Source organism: Rhinopithecus bieti, unplaced genomic scaffold (assembly GCF_001698545.2).
Source record: "Rhinopithecus bieti isolate Rb0 unplaced genomic scaffold, ASM169854v2 scaffold_4101, whole genome shotgun sequence".
In the NCBI taxonomy this organism is placed as follows: Eukaryota; Metazoa; Chordata; class Mammalia; order Primates; family Cercopithecidae; genus Rhinopithecus; species Rhinopithecus bieti.
In genome coordinates, this window is record NW_016804458.1 from 506,216 (window position 1) to 519,872 (window position 13,657).

The window sequence follows — 13,657 nt, forward strand, 5'->3', positions numbered from 1 at the left end:
GTAGATGTCTATTAGGTCCACTTATTCCACAGCTGAGTTCAAATCCTGAATAACCTTGTTAATTTTCTGTCTTGTTGAGCTAATATTGATAGTGGAGGGTTAAAGCCCCCATTATTATGGTGTGGGAGTCTAAGTCTCTTTGTAGGTCTCTAAGAACTTGTTTTATGAATCTGGGTGCTCCTGTATTTGGGAACATATATATTTAGGATAGTTAGCTCTTCTTGTTGCATTGATCCCTTTACCATTATGTAATGCCCTTCTTTGTCTTTTTTGATCTTTGTTGGTTTAGAGTCTGTTTTATCTGAGACTAGGATTGCAATCCCTGATTTTTTTTTTTTTTTTTTTTTTTTGCTTTCCATTTGCTTGGTAAATATTCCTCCATCCCTTTATTTTGAGCCTATATGTGTCTTTGCACGTGAGATGGATCTCCTGAATACAGCACACCAATGGGTGTTGACTCTATCCAATTTTCCAGTCTGTGTCTTTTAACTGGGGTCACTTAGCCTTTTTACATTTAAGGTTCATGTTATGTGTGAATTTGATCCTTTCATCATGATACTAGCTGGTTATTTTGCACATTAGTTGATGCAGTTTTTTCATATTGTCATTGGTTTTATATTTTGTGCATTTTGAGTGGCTGGTTCCGGTTTTTCCTTTTCATATTTACTGCTTCCTTCAGGAGCTCTTGCAAGGCAGGCCTGGTGGTGACAAAATCCATCAGCATTTGCTTGTCTGTGAAGGATTTTATTTCTCCTTCACTTTTGAAGCTTAGTTTGGCTGGATATAAAATTCTGGGTTGAAAATTCTTTTCTTTAATTATGCTGAATATTGGTCCCCACTCTCTTCTGGCTTGTAGCATTTCTGCAGAGAGATCTGCTGTTATTCTGATAGGATTCCCCTTGTGGGTAGCCTGACCTTTCTCTCTGGCTGCCCTTAACTTTTTTCCCTTCATTTCAACCTTGGAGTATCTGATGATTAGGTGTCTTGGCATTGCTCTTCTTGAGGAGTATCTTAGTGGTATTCTCTGTATTTCCTGAATTTGAATGTTGATCTGTCTTGCTAGGTTGGGGAAGTTCTCCTACATAATATCCTGAAGTATGTTTTCCAACTTGGTTCCATTCTCCCCATCACTTTCAGGTACACCAATCAGTCATAGTTTCAGTCTTTTTACATAGTCCCGTATTTCTTGGAGGCTTTGTTCACTCCTTTTCATTCTTTTTTCTCTAATCTTGCCTTATTTCAGTAAGTTGATCTTCAATCTCTGATATCCTTTCTTCTGCTTGATCAATTCTGCTATTGATACTTGGGTAAGCTTCACAAAGTTTTCATGCTATGTTTTTCAGCTCCATCAGGTCATTTTTGTTCATCTCTAAACTGGTTATTCTAGTTAGCAGTTCCTGTACCTTCTACCAAGGTTCTTAGCTTCCTTGCATCGGGTTAGAATATGATCCTTTAGCTCAGAGACGTTTGTTATTACCCACCTTCTGAAGCCTACTTTTGTCAATTCATCAATCTCATTCTCTGTCCAGTTTTATTCCCATGCTGGAGAGGAGTTGTGATCATTTAGAAGACAATACGCATTCCTGTTTTTGGAATTTTCTGCATTTTGCACTGGTTTTCCTCATCTTCATGGGTTTATCTACCTTTGATCTTTGAGGCTGATGATTTTGAATGGGTTTTTTTTTTTTTGGGGGTCCTTTATGTTGATGTTGATGTTGTTGCTTTCTGTTTGTTAGTTTTTCTTCTAACAGTCAGGCCCCTTTTCTGCAGGTCTGCTGCAGTTTGCTGGAGGTCCACTCCAGACCCCGTTCACCTGGGTATCACCAGTGCAAGCTGCAGAACAGCAAATATTGCTGCCCACTCCTTCCTCTGGAAGCTTCATCCCAGAAGAGCACTGGCCTGATGCCAGCCGGAGCTCTCCTGTATGAGGTGTCTGTCGACCCCTGCTGGGGGGTCTCTCCCAGTCAGGAAGCATGGGGGTCAGAGATACACTTGAGGAGGCAATCTGTCCCTTAGCAGAGCTGGTACCCTGTGCTGGGAGAATCCCTCTTGTCAGGATCAGCTGCCCTCTTCAGAGCTGGCAGGCAGGAAAGATTAAATCGCCCTTCCCCAGGTGCTCTGTCCCAGGAAGATGGGGGTTTTGTCTGTAAGCCCCTGACTGGTGCTGTTACCTTTCCTTCAGATATGCCCTGCCCAGTGAGGAGGAATCTGGAGAAGCAGTCTTCACAGACAGTTTGCTGTTCTGTGGTGAATTCCACCCAGTCCAGACCTCCCAGCCTCCTTAGCACTGTCAAACTGCCTACCAAAGCCTCAGTAATGGTGCACGCCCCTTACCCCACCAAACTTGACTGTCCCAGGTTGACTTCAGCCTCTGTGGGAGTGGGACCTGCTGAGCGAAACCACTTGGCTCCCTTGCTTCAGCCCCTTTTCCAGGGGATTGAATGGTTCTGTCTTGCTGGGGTTCCAGGCTCCACTGGGGTATGGAAAACAACTCCTGCAGCTAGCTTGGTGTCTGCCCAAATAGCTGCCCAATTTTATGCTTTAAACCCAGGGTCCTGGTGGTATAGGCACATGAGGGAATCTCCTGATCTGCAGACTGCAAAATCCATGAGAAAAGCATAGTAACCCGGCTGAGTAGCACAGTCCCTCCGTGCTTCTCTTGGCTGGAGGAGGGCTGTCCCCCAGCTCCTGGCACTTCCAGGGTAAAGCAATGCCCCATCCTGCTTCTGCTCACCCTCTGTGGGTTAGACCTACTGCCTAACGAGTCTCAATGAGATGAACTTGGTACCTCAGTTGGAAATGCAGAAATCACCTGCCTTCTGCATTGGTCTCACTGGGAGCTGCAGACCAGAGCTGTTCCTATTCGGCCATCTTGGCCCCTCTTCTCCTTTTTTGCCCACTTTTTAATGGGATTATTGTGTTTTTCTTGGAAATTTGAGTTCCTTATAGATGGTAGATATTAGACCTTTACCAGATGCATAGTTTGCAAATGTTTTCTCCCATTCTGTTGTCTTTTTACTCTGTTGATAGTTTCTTTTGCTGTGCAGAAGCTCAGAATTATTCACTCAAAGGCCAACTGAAGAAGTGTTTAGTTTAACTAGAGCCCATTTGTCAATTTTCGGTTTTGTTGCAATTGCTTTTGGCATCTTGGTCATGAAATTTTTGCCACTCCTATGTCTAGAATGGTATTTCCTAGGTTGTCTTCCAGGGTTTTAATAGTTTTAGGTTTTACATTTAGGTCTTTAATCCATCTTGAGTTGATTTTTGTATATGGTGTAAGGAAGGGATCCAGTTTCAATCTTCTGCATGTAGCTAGACAGTTATCCCAGTAACACTTATTGAATAGGGAGTTCTTTTCCCATTGTTTGTTTTTGTTGGCTTTGTCGAAGATCAGATGGTTGTAGGTGTGCAGCCTTATGTCTGGGCTCTCTATTCATTTCCATGGGTCTATGTGTCTGGGTTTTTTTGTTCTTGCTTTTGGTTTTATTTTATTTTGAGACAGGGTTTCCCTCTGTCACCCAGCCTGGAATGCAGTGGCGTGATCTGGGTTTGCCGCAACCTCTGCCCCGCCAGGCTCAAGTGATCCCCGCACCTCAGTCTCCCAAGTAGCTGGGACCACAGGCACAAGCCACCATGCCCTGCTATTTTTTTGTAGTACAGAGTCTTGTCAGATTGTTCAGGCTGGTCTTGAACTCCTGAACTCACCTTCCTTGACCTCCTAAAATGTTGCGATTACAGGCATGAGCCACTGCATCGAGACTGTTTCTGTTTTTGTACCAGTTCCATGCTGTTTTAGCTACTGTAGTCCTGTAGTATAAGTTATGTAGCATGATGCCTCCTGCTTTGTTCTTTTTGCTTAGGATTGGCTATTTGGGCTCTTTTTCAGTTCCACATAAATTCTGAAATAGTTTTTTTTCTAGTTCTGTGAAGAATGTCATTGGTAATTTGAGAGAAATAGCATTGAATCTGTAAATTGCTTTGGGAAGTATGGTGAAATCACCTTAGATCATTATAATGTGCACTCAGATTTGGAAAACACTGTCCTGAATATAGTTGTCTGAAGTTTTAAGTGGAGGCCTATTTTATACCTAAGGTATTGGAATACAAATGAATAGTGATAAACACCAGTGTCTTAGCTATAAGTTTTAGAATTTATAACATTATCTTTGAGAAAAATTTGTACTTCAAGTGTAATACAATTTTCAAAAACTGTCTTATTTTAGGCTATGTCCCCTCCAAAAGCAGAGTGTGTAATAATTTCTGTAAAACATTTTATTTGGCCGACAGTCTTAGGGAGAAGGGTGAGAACCAAGGAAGTAAAACAAAAAAGACACAAAGCCAAAACAAAAGTGCACACCAAGCTGGTCACTCTATGGGTAAATAAGGCTTGATGTCAGCAGGATGTTTTGAGAAGCACATAGAATGTCCCTCAGAATTGTTCACTCAAAGGCCAACTGAAGAAGTGTTTACATATGGTTTCTCATCCACCACTGTTTAAAGATCAGCTGTCTGTGGATGCCTTCTGACTGTATCATGCTGGCATCTGATGCTGCAACATCAGAGAAGCCCCAAGACAGAGAGAAAAAGGAGAGCATACTTGAGTTGAGACACTGTCAGCCCAAGTAATTGGAAGCCTCCTGGGCTTGAATCTGGGGTGAGGCTGTAAAGATGTGAGGTGGAAAACAACAGACATTGCAAGTTCTAATTTAATAAGATTACAGTTGTAATACACATCAATCACTAAGTGGTATATCAAAATAATGTGTACATTGGAATTAACTGAGCAGGAAGTATTAGATATATAATAATACCATCATGATTTTTATATAACCACTTTAGTTGGAGATATATTTATAACAATGCCCTGTAGCAATTTAGGTTACAGAATTTAATGTTTTAAATTATTTTCCAAAAGCTTTGCACTATGTTCAGATAAGTAATCACCCCTTGCTAGCCAGACTAATAAAGAAGAAAAGACAAGAATAAAATAGACACAATAAATATTGATAAAGAGGATATCACCACTGATCCCACAGAAATACAAGCTACCATTAGATATTACTATAAACACTTCTAAGCAAATAAACTAGAAAATCTAGAAGAAATGGATACATTCCTGGACACATACACCCTCCCAAGTCTAAACCAGGAAGAAGTCAAATCCCTGAATAGACTAATAACAAGCTCTGAAATTGAGGCAGTAATTAATAGCCTACAAACCAAAAAAAACAGTCCAGTTCCAGAAGGACTCACAGCCGAATTCTACCAGAGATACAAAGAGGAGATGGTACCATTCCTTCTGAAACTATTTCAAACAATAGAAAAAGAGGGAATCCTCCCTAACTCATTTTATGAGGCCAACATCATCCTGATACCAAAGCCTGGCAGACACAACAAAAAAAGAGAATTTTAGACCAATATCCCTGATGAACATTGATGCGCAAATCCTTAATAAAATACTGGCAAACCGAATCCAGCAGCATATCAAAATGTTTATCTACCACGATCAAGTCAGCGTCATCCCTGGGATGCAAGGCTGGTTCAACATACACAAATCAATAAACAGAATCCATCACATAAACAGAACCAATGACAAAAACCACATAATTATCTCAATAGATGCAGAAAAGGCCTTTGACAAAATTCAGCACCTCTTCATGCTAAAAACTCTCAATAAACTAGGTACTGATGGAACGTATCTCAGAATAATAAGAGTTATTAATGACAAACCCACAGCCAATATCATACTGAATGGGCAAAAACTGGAAGCATTCTCTTTGAAAAATGGATCAAGACCAGGATGACCTCTCTCACCACTCCTATTCAACATAGTATTGGAAGTAATCACCCCTTATCTGTGAGGATTGCGTTCCAAGACCCCTAATGGATGCTGAACCCATGGATATCATCAAACCCTATATATACTGTGTTCCTTCCTATACATACGTAACTATCATAAAGTATAATTTATAAATTAGGCACAGTAAGAAATTAATAACAGTAACTGATGACAAAATACTAAATTAAAACAATAAACTATAATAAAAGTTACATGAATGTGGTCTCTTTCAAAATATCTTATTGTACTATACTCATCTTTTTTCTTGTGATGAAGAAGGGATGAAGAGAGATGCTGCGTTATTTCATCATGCTAGTCAGAATGGCCGCTATTTAAAACTTGTGTATTGTTTATTCCTGGAATTTTTCATTTCGTATTTTCTGACCATGGTTGACTGCAGGTAAATGAAACCACAGGAAGTGAAACCATGGATAAGGGAGATTACTGTATTTTGCATATGAAACAACATTTTTAACATTTTAGTATGAATAATTTTAACATGTACAAAAGTAGAGGGCAACACAATGAGCTTCCCTGCTCCTACCCCAGCTTCACTAATCACCAACTCAAGTTACTTTTGTTTCATCTGTATTCTTACCTCCTGTCATTCAATTATCATGAAGCAAACCAGACATCATGTCATCTCATTAAAAGAAGTGTTCTTGGCTGGGTGTGGTGGTTCACACCTGTAATCCCAGCACTTTGGGAGGCCGAGGTGGGTGATCACTTGAGGTCAGGAGCTTGAGACCAGCCTAGCCAACCTGGTGAAACCCCGTCTCTACTAAAAATACAAAAATTAGCTGGGCGTGGTAGCAGGCACCTGTAATCCCAGCTACTCAGGAGGCTAAGGCAGGAGAATCACTTGAACCCAGTGGGCGGGGATTGCAGTGAGCCGAGATTATACCATTGTACTCCAGCCTGGGAGACAGAATGAGACTCCGTCTCAAAAAAAAAAAAAAAAAATAGTTTCCTTAAGTATCTTTAAAATATAAGGATCATTAACAAAATCAATAAGTGAAATATTTTTACATCCATGAAGAGTAAAAGATATTTCCTTAATATAATCAATCCTCTTTATGTTTTCCTGATTATCTTGTGTATTTTTTAATAGTTGATCAGTTGTTTTGTCTGAATCAGGATCCAAACAAGGTTCACACATTGAATGCAGCGATTGTTTCATATCTCTTGTAAACTCTGGGTTCCTCCTTGTGCTCTTCCTTTGCCATTTATTCACTGAAGAAATCTGGTGTTTTGTCTTATGGAATTTTTCACATTCTGGATTTTGTCCAAAAACTTTGTAAGGTTTTAAATAATCAAGCCTTCAGATGAAAAAGTCTAGCAGAATAGATTAAGGAAATGGCTAACTTAGGACCACATTTGTCCTTTTTTTCCCCCTTCTTGTCACTAGGAAAACCCTATGAAAGCAGATGGCCTTATTCATTTCAGTGGTCATCCAAATTGGTGGGCTGATTTTTAAAATCTAATGGTTAACATTGTTTGGGGATTCAAATCCAGGAATAATATCAAGCAAAGGTGTAGATTATGAAATAATCATATATATATAGTATAATATAATAGGTATATAGATGATATGATTTGGCTAATCGTGTCCAGGCAATCCCCAAATTCTCATCTTGAATTATGATCCCCATGTGTCAAGGGAGGAACCTGGTTTCCCTCATGCTGTTCTCCTGAAAGTGAGTGAGTCTCACAAGATCTGATGGTATTAAAGGTGGCAGTTTTTCCTGTGCTCACACTTCACTTCTCTCTTCTGTTACCATGTGAAGAAGGCATGGCAATCAACTTCTACCATGATTGTAAGTTTCCTGAGATTTCCCCAGTCATGTGGAACTGTGAGTCAATTAAACCTCTTTCCTTTATAAATTACCCAGTCTCAAATATATATATATATATGCATGAAATGCAAATATGTGTATATACAAATATATATACATATGCATGAAATACACATGTGTATATACAAATATATACACATATTTGTATTTCATGCATTTATATATGAGTATGTTTTAAACATGTTTAAATATATGAATTAAAGGCTTGTTTTCATCTTTCTTGAAAAGTTTACCCAGTCAATAAATGAAAGCTTTGACTGAGTCCACATTTCTGCTGGTAAACAAGATAGAAACCCATATATTCCAAACCTCTTTTGCTGTTAAAGGGATTTCTTTCAACCCTAAAATATATATTCATGCTTTGCCTGCATTATAACTATTTTGGATATAGACCTAATTTCCTGATTTATGATAAATAAACATTTCATCCTGTCATAACCATTTTGCTTATATTCAAAATAAACAGCGTACATTATTTGGAAATAGTGTAAATGTTACAGTTATTCAGGGCCATAGAAGCAAGACACAATTGCTTCTCTACTACCCAAGTAACCTTCCAACTAATCTTCCTGCTTCTATTTCCACCAGTCTCCCTAATTTATTCTCCATATGGTTGAGAAAATGATGTTTTTATGTTTACTTCTGGTTAGCAGAATAAGCATTTTTTAAACTTACAAATACAGAGATAAATTTTAGAAAGAAAAATACATAAAATGGTTAAAAGTAATTCTTTGGAGTTGAAATCAGGATGGGATTTTTTCCTAATTATTACAATATAATTGCTGCAATATCATTTGATGTTTTGTACACATGTATCATACATGTGTTATTTTGGCAAAATAACTTTTTTTTTCAAGGAACAAAGTTGTAACTGCTTCATCTCTGATGAGGCTATCCACTACCATCTTGCCATCTCAGTCTTGGGGCTGCTTTAAATTATCCTTCCCAAGTCCTGTTTCTTCGGCTTTTCCTTCAATTCTAACAATTCCTTTTTAGTTGGGGTTGATTTCAGTTGTTTGCAACCAAAGAGCTCTGATTGATATACATGGACAAACGTGCATCTCATCTTACGTCTCTCCAGCGGATCCCCACTGCCTACACAGCAGTCAAGGTCCTCGGCTGGCCATCCAAGGACCTTCAGGACCAGGCCCCTCTTCTCGCCATCAAGTCTCTGTCATCACTCTTGTCTCTAGGGCAGCCAGTCACAGATACTGGCTGTGCATCTGTGGGTTTGCTAGACTCTCCCTTTTTTCTGGAGTGATGCTTCTCCTTTCTTTGGCAGATGGTTATTCACTTTCAATCCTTGGCTCAGGTATCAGCTCCACCACAAAAGCACCACCGACTCCTTCATTTGTACTCCTGTAGAGCCCATATATACCTCTTCTTACTATTCCCTGCCAAAGATTGATACTATTTCTTTAGGTGTCTGTCTTCTCCATCAGACTCTAAGACAATCAAGAGCACAGCTTCATTTATTTTTATACTTCCAATGCCTCCTACATCCCATCACACTCGAATTTAAATTTTTTTGTGAGCTGAAATGGATACTTCTGAATCATAGAAGGGGGTAAATGATATATTACATAATTGACTTGAGCATTCAAAAATTCGCATGTTAGTTTTTTTAAAACCTCTATCCAAAAAGGTACTTTAAAAAATACTAAATGTTAACAACCTCAAAAATCAAGTCAGCTCTCCTATGTATGATGGTTGGCCTTTAATGGCTAAAGAATAAAGCTCTATTGACCTTTCGGGGAGAAATCATCAGGCTCTCCTTGATTGCCATGACGACATGGCAACATCAGTATGATCTATTTAAACATATTCTAAAATCTAAATATCTAGAGATCTGTCCTCGTTTGCATTCACTTGCTAAGGCTGCTGTAACACAGTACCATAAACTGAGTGACTTCAACAAAATAAATGCATTGGCTTACAGTTCCGGAGACTAGAAGTTCTAAATCACGGTTTCAGCAGGGTTAGTTTCTTCTGAGGGCTGTGAGGAAGAATCTGTTCCATGCCTCTCTCCAGCTTCTGGTGGTTGCTGGCAATCTTTGGAGTTCCTTGGCTTATAGATGCATCACCCCAATATCCTCCTTCATCTTTATGCTGCATTCTCCCTGTGTATGTGTCTGAGTCCAACATTTTTCCTTTTATAAGGATAGCAATCATACTGGGTTAGGGACTGTCCTAATGAACTCATCTTTGCTGGATCATCTGCAAAGACTCTATTTCCAAATGAAATCACATTCACAGGGGATAGGGCTTCAACATCTTTTTGAACGACAAAACTCAACTCATAATAAGTGTCCACTGTGATCTCTTGCCACTTTCCTTCCCTTGGTTACACTGGCCTTCTTCTGTTCCTAGAACAGATCAATGAATTGACCTTCTCACTCTCATGTATTTGGTACTTCCTATTCTTTAAACTTGGAAAACTCTTTTCCTGTCCACTATAATCTTCTTTAGATCTGAGGGCCAAGCCAGAGAGTTCGGCCCTGACCACTCTATCAAGGGATGTCCCTCCAGCCACCTGCTATTAGTCCATTTATTTCTGTATAACCCTTACCACTCCCTGAAATCATCTTATTCTTTTATATGTTTGCCTCTCGTATCTAGAATGGAGGTTCCAGGACCACCAAAAGTCTCACCTTTCTTCTTAATGATGCACCCGCAACACCTAAAACAGTACCGGGTATATAGTAGAGGCTCAGTAAAGAATGATTGTGTTACATTGAATTAAATGTACTCACAAGTAAGGTATAAAGACAATCATTTGCAGTCAGATAAACAGATAGCATGAAAAGTTACCAAGGAAATAGGAAAAATGAGGACGTTATCCAATAGTTATTTTTTTCAAATATGGAAACACCACTATCCTCCCTTCTCCCATGACTCAACATTGCCTTGGATCACATGTCACTTTTTTTTTTTACCATAGCCTCCACTGACCACCCTATTTAAAATCACATCTCCCTACCTGAGCCAGTATTCCCACACAATTCTTCTTTGTTCTATGGTTCCACAACATTTATCACTTCTAAAATACTCTATAATAAACGTATTCATGCTGCTTTTCAAAATTGCCTTTGTCTTCTCCAGTACAAACATTTGTCAGTTTTTTTCACTGAAGTAGCAAAAGAATTTAGAACAGTGCCTGGTATCTAGTAGGTCCTCAGTAAATACTTGTAGATGACTGAATGAGAAATGCTGCCTTGCCCTTTCAGGTTCCAAATTGTTTACTTAGGCACTATGGCAATAACAGAAGCTTATTTGTAAATGAATATGTAAAAGAAAATTCCAGATTAAAGAAGAGAGAATTCGAATCCATATGGTGTGCACATTGTGCGGTGTTTTTATACAGGTTCCTTCTATCCTTGCTTAACATTTCGATCTTTATTGGTCCTCACATATTAAGTTCCCATTGGGTTAAGTGAATCCTACAGGAGCTGTATTGGTTCTGAACTCTGGGCTTCACTTTTGCCTTGACCATAATTGAGGTTTTTGTCATTCTCTAGGCTGAGTGGTTAGTGGTTGGTAGTCTGTGCAGTCTCTAGCCAGGCCTATTATATTTCCTTTTTCTAAAGAAACGTTTCCCCCCCCCCCACTATACCAACATAAAAGGCCTCCCAACAATCCAGACCAACCTTTGTCTTAATGGAGTCTGAAGTTCACTCCCCTGTTTATGATGTGTAACAACTGAAGTGGGAGATATAAAGTTTGCAGCTATTATGTAATCAAAAACATTTGTGTTTTCCCAAAAAGGAAGAAGGAGGCAAGAAGGAGATGGGGAGATGGGGAGGGGCGGGGGGTAGGAGAAGGAAAACCCCCAGATTTGGAAGCTCAGAGCCTGTGCTGTGAGCAGGAAGTTGAAACTCATCCAGCTGTCACATAAAAACAAAAGAAAAATACTTTATATATTCAATCATTATTAAGGTTCTGCATGTCTATTTCCCACGTTATTTGCCAGCCAGTATATATTGGTTTTCAAATGCTAGCATTTTAAGAGCAGTAAAAATATTTGCTTTTAAGTTAAAAATTGCTTCATTTCAGAAGGCCATAAAACAAAATTCATGTGGTAAAAGAGAAAAAATATGTTACTCTCACCCTCACCTTCCAGCATTCTTTACTGAAACCAAAGAGCCCTCTATTGCTAACTTGGAAGGGCACTTTCTAGATGGAGGGTTGCTGTAGGCTGAGCCAGCAGTGCACCAGTCCCAAAAATGTTTTTTAGGAATAAAGTACCCAGTTTCCAGTGATGTTGTAGAGGTGGATAGGACTTCAAGGCTAGCAGATGATTGCGCTTTGGGCTGCCAGCACATGCCTCTCCTCTAGAGCGGAGGTCTCTTTCAGCCAAACTGAAAGATGGGAAATTTGGGGAAGTAAAAGTTTTTGTGGGCATCTTTCTCTTTCAGCTTCTCTATATGAATAGGGAAACCACAATTGGAATTGAATTATTAAATTTATGAATCTCAGCATTGTGAAGTGTTAGAACTAGAAAACACCGAAGAAAGCAAAGGCCTAACTCTGTATTTTGCAGTTGAGAAAATTGGAGCACACAGAAATGCTGTGACTTTGCCAAGGTCATGAGTCTATTCAGCATCTGGGCCAAGCTTCAAACTCACTCACATAGTTGTCTGAAAGTAAGCATTAAATGAAAGTATTCTTATTGTGACTTACTCATTTTCCCTCTGTGGTCATCTAATAAGTGTTCTTGTGCTGTCCTCTAAAACCTTATAGAAAGATTATTTTACTACTTCTGGAGGAGAAAACTCACATATCATGTTTAGTCTATTTACTTCATTTCTATAAAAGACCATCTTAAGAATGTGTTTTATACACTCCAGGTCCACATAAACATAAAATTTGATCCCTTATGAATAGAAATGTTTGTGGTGGATTCTTAAAAGACAACAGTGTTCTGATGCAGCTTTCCCACAGGAAAGAGTTTCCGAATTCCCAAATTCCAGTTGATGATGCCAATTTTTCTCGAAATTAAGACTTTGTTTATTTCACCCTTACTGTCATTTTTACCCATTCACCATATCTCTAGTTTAAGTTCAGCCTCTTTTTTTTTTTTTTTTTTTTTGAGATAGAGTCTTGCTGTGTCACCCAGGCTGGAGTGCAGTGGCACAATTTCGGCTCACTGCAACTTCCGCCTCACGGGTTCAAGTGATTCTCCTGCCTCAGCCTCCTGAGTAGCTGGGATTACAAGTGCACACTACTATGCCCAGCTAAAAATTTTTTGTATTTTTAGTAGAGATGGGGGTTTCATCATGTTGGGCAGGTTGGTCTCGAACTCCTGACCTTGTGATCCACCCACCTCGGCCTCCCAAAGTGCTGGGATTACAGGTGTGAGCCACCGCACCTGGCCAAGTTCAGCCTCTCTGTAGATACTTCTGTCTTAGCTCCTTTTTCAACACTTTTTTGGCTTCAGATCAAAATTGCTCTCCAAGAGGACTAAATAACCTTGACGCTCACTGTCACCTCTTTACTGCCCTTAGTCACTGATTGGCATGTTTTTGTTTATCCAGATCCTGGTGCAAAGTGCCCTGCTAAGTTCTCCCGAGCTTAACATCTTCTTTTTATTAACACATCCTAAATTCTTGACACTTTTTTCTTCTCTCTTACTTTCTATATTATGTTTGAAATAAATACACACAAAATAATACATCAATCGACTTCATCCCTATAACTCTTGCATATATGCATGTGTGCAGTTTTAACAAATGATAATACAAACACTGTGTGTACACCATCAAGTTTAAGAAAGAGAATATTGTTGATGTTGTTGAAGTCATTATAGTCTCCTCCTGATAGTATCTGCCTCCCTTCCAAATATTTATTATTCCATTGCTTTTCTTTATAATTTTACTATTTATGCATATGTCCCTAAGAGATGTTTAGTTTTGCTTTTGTTGAGGTTTCAAAACATAGCAATATATATATATATATATATATA

General features: G+C 39.1%; 1 protein-coding gene and 1 pseudogene across 1 annotated transcript in view; one reads left to right on the forward strand and one right to left on the reverse strand.

Moving 5' to 3' along the window:
* Positions 1 to 13,657, reverse strand: part of GORAB (golgin, RAB6 interacting) — a 145,717-nt gene that overhangs the window by 120,815 nt on the left and 11,245 nt on the right. The window lies entirely within an intron of this gene.
* Positions 8,741 to 13,657, forward strand: part of LOC108527258 (HAUS augmin-like complex subunit 4 pseudogene) — a 52,845-nt pseudogene continuing 47,928 nt past the window's right edge.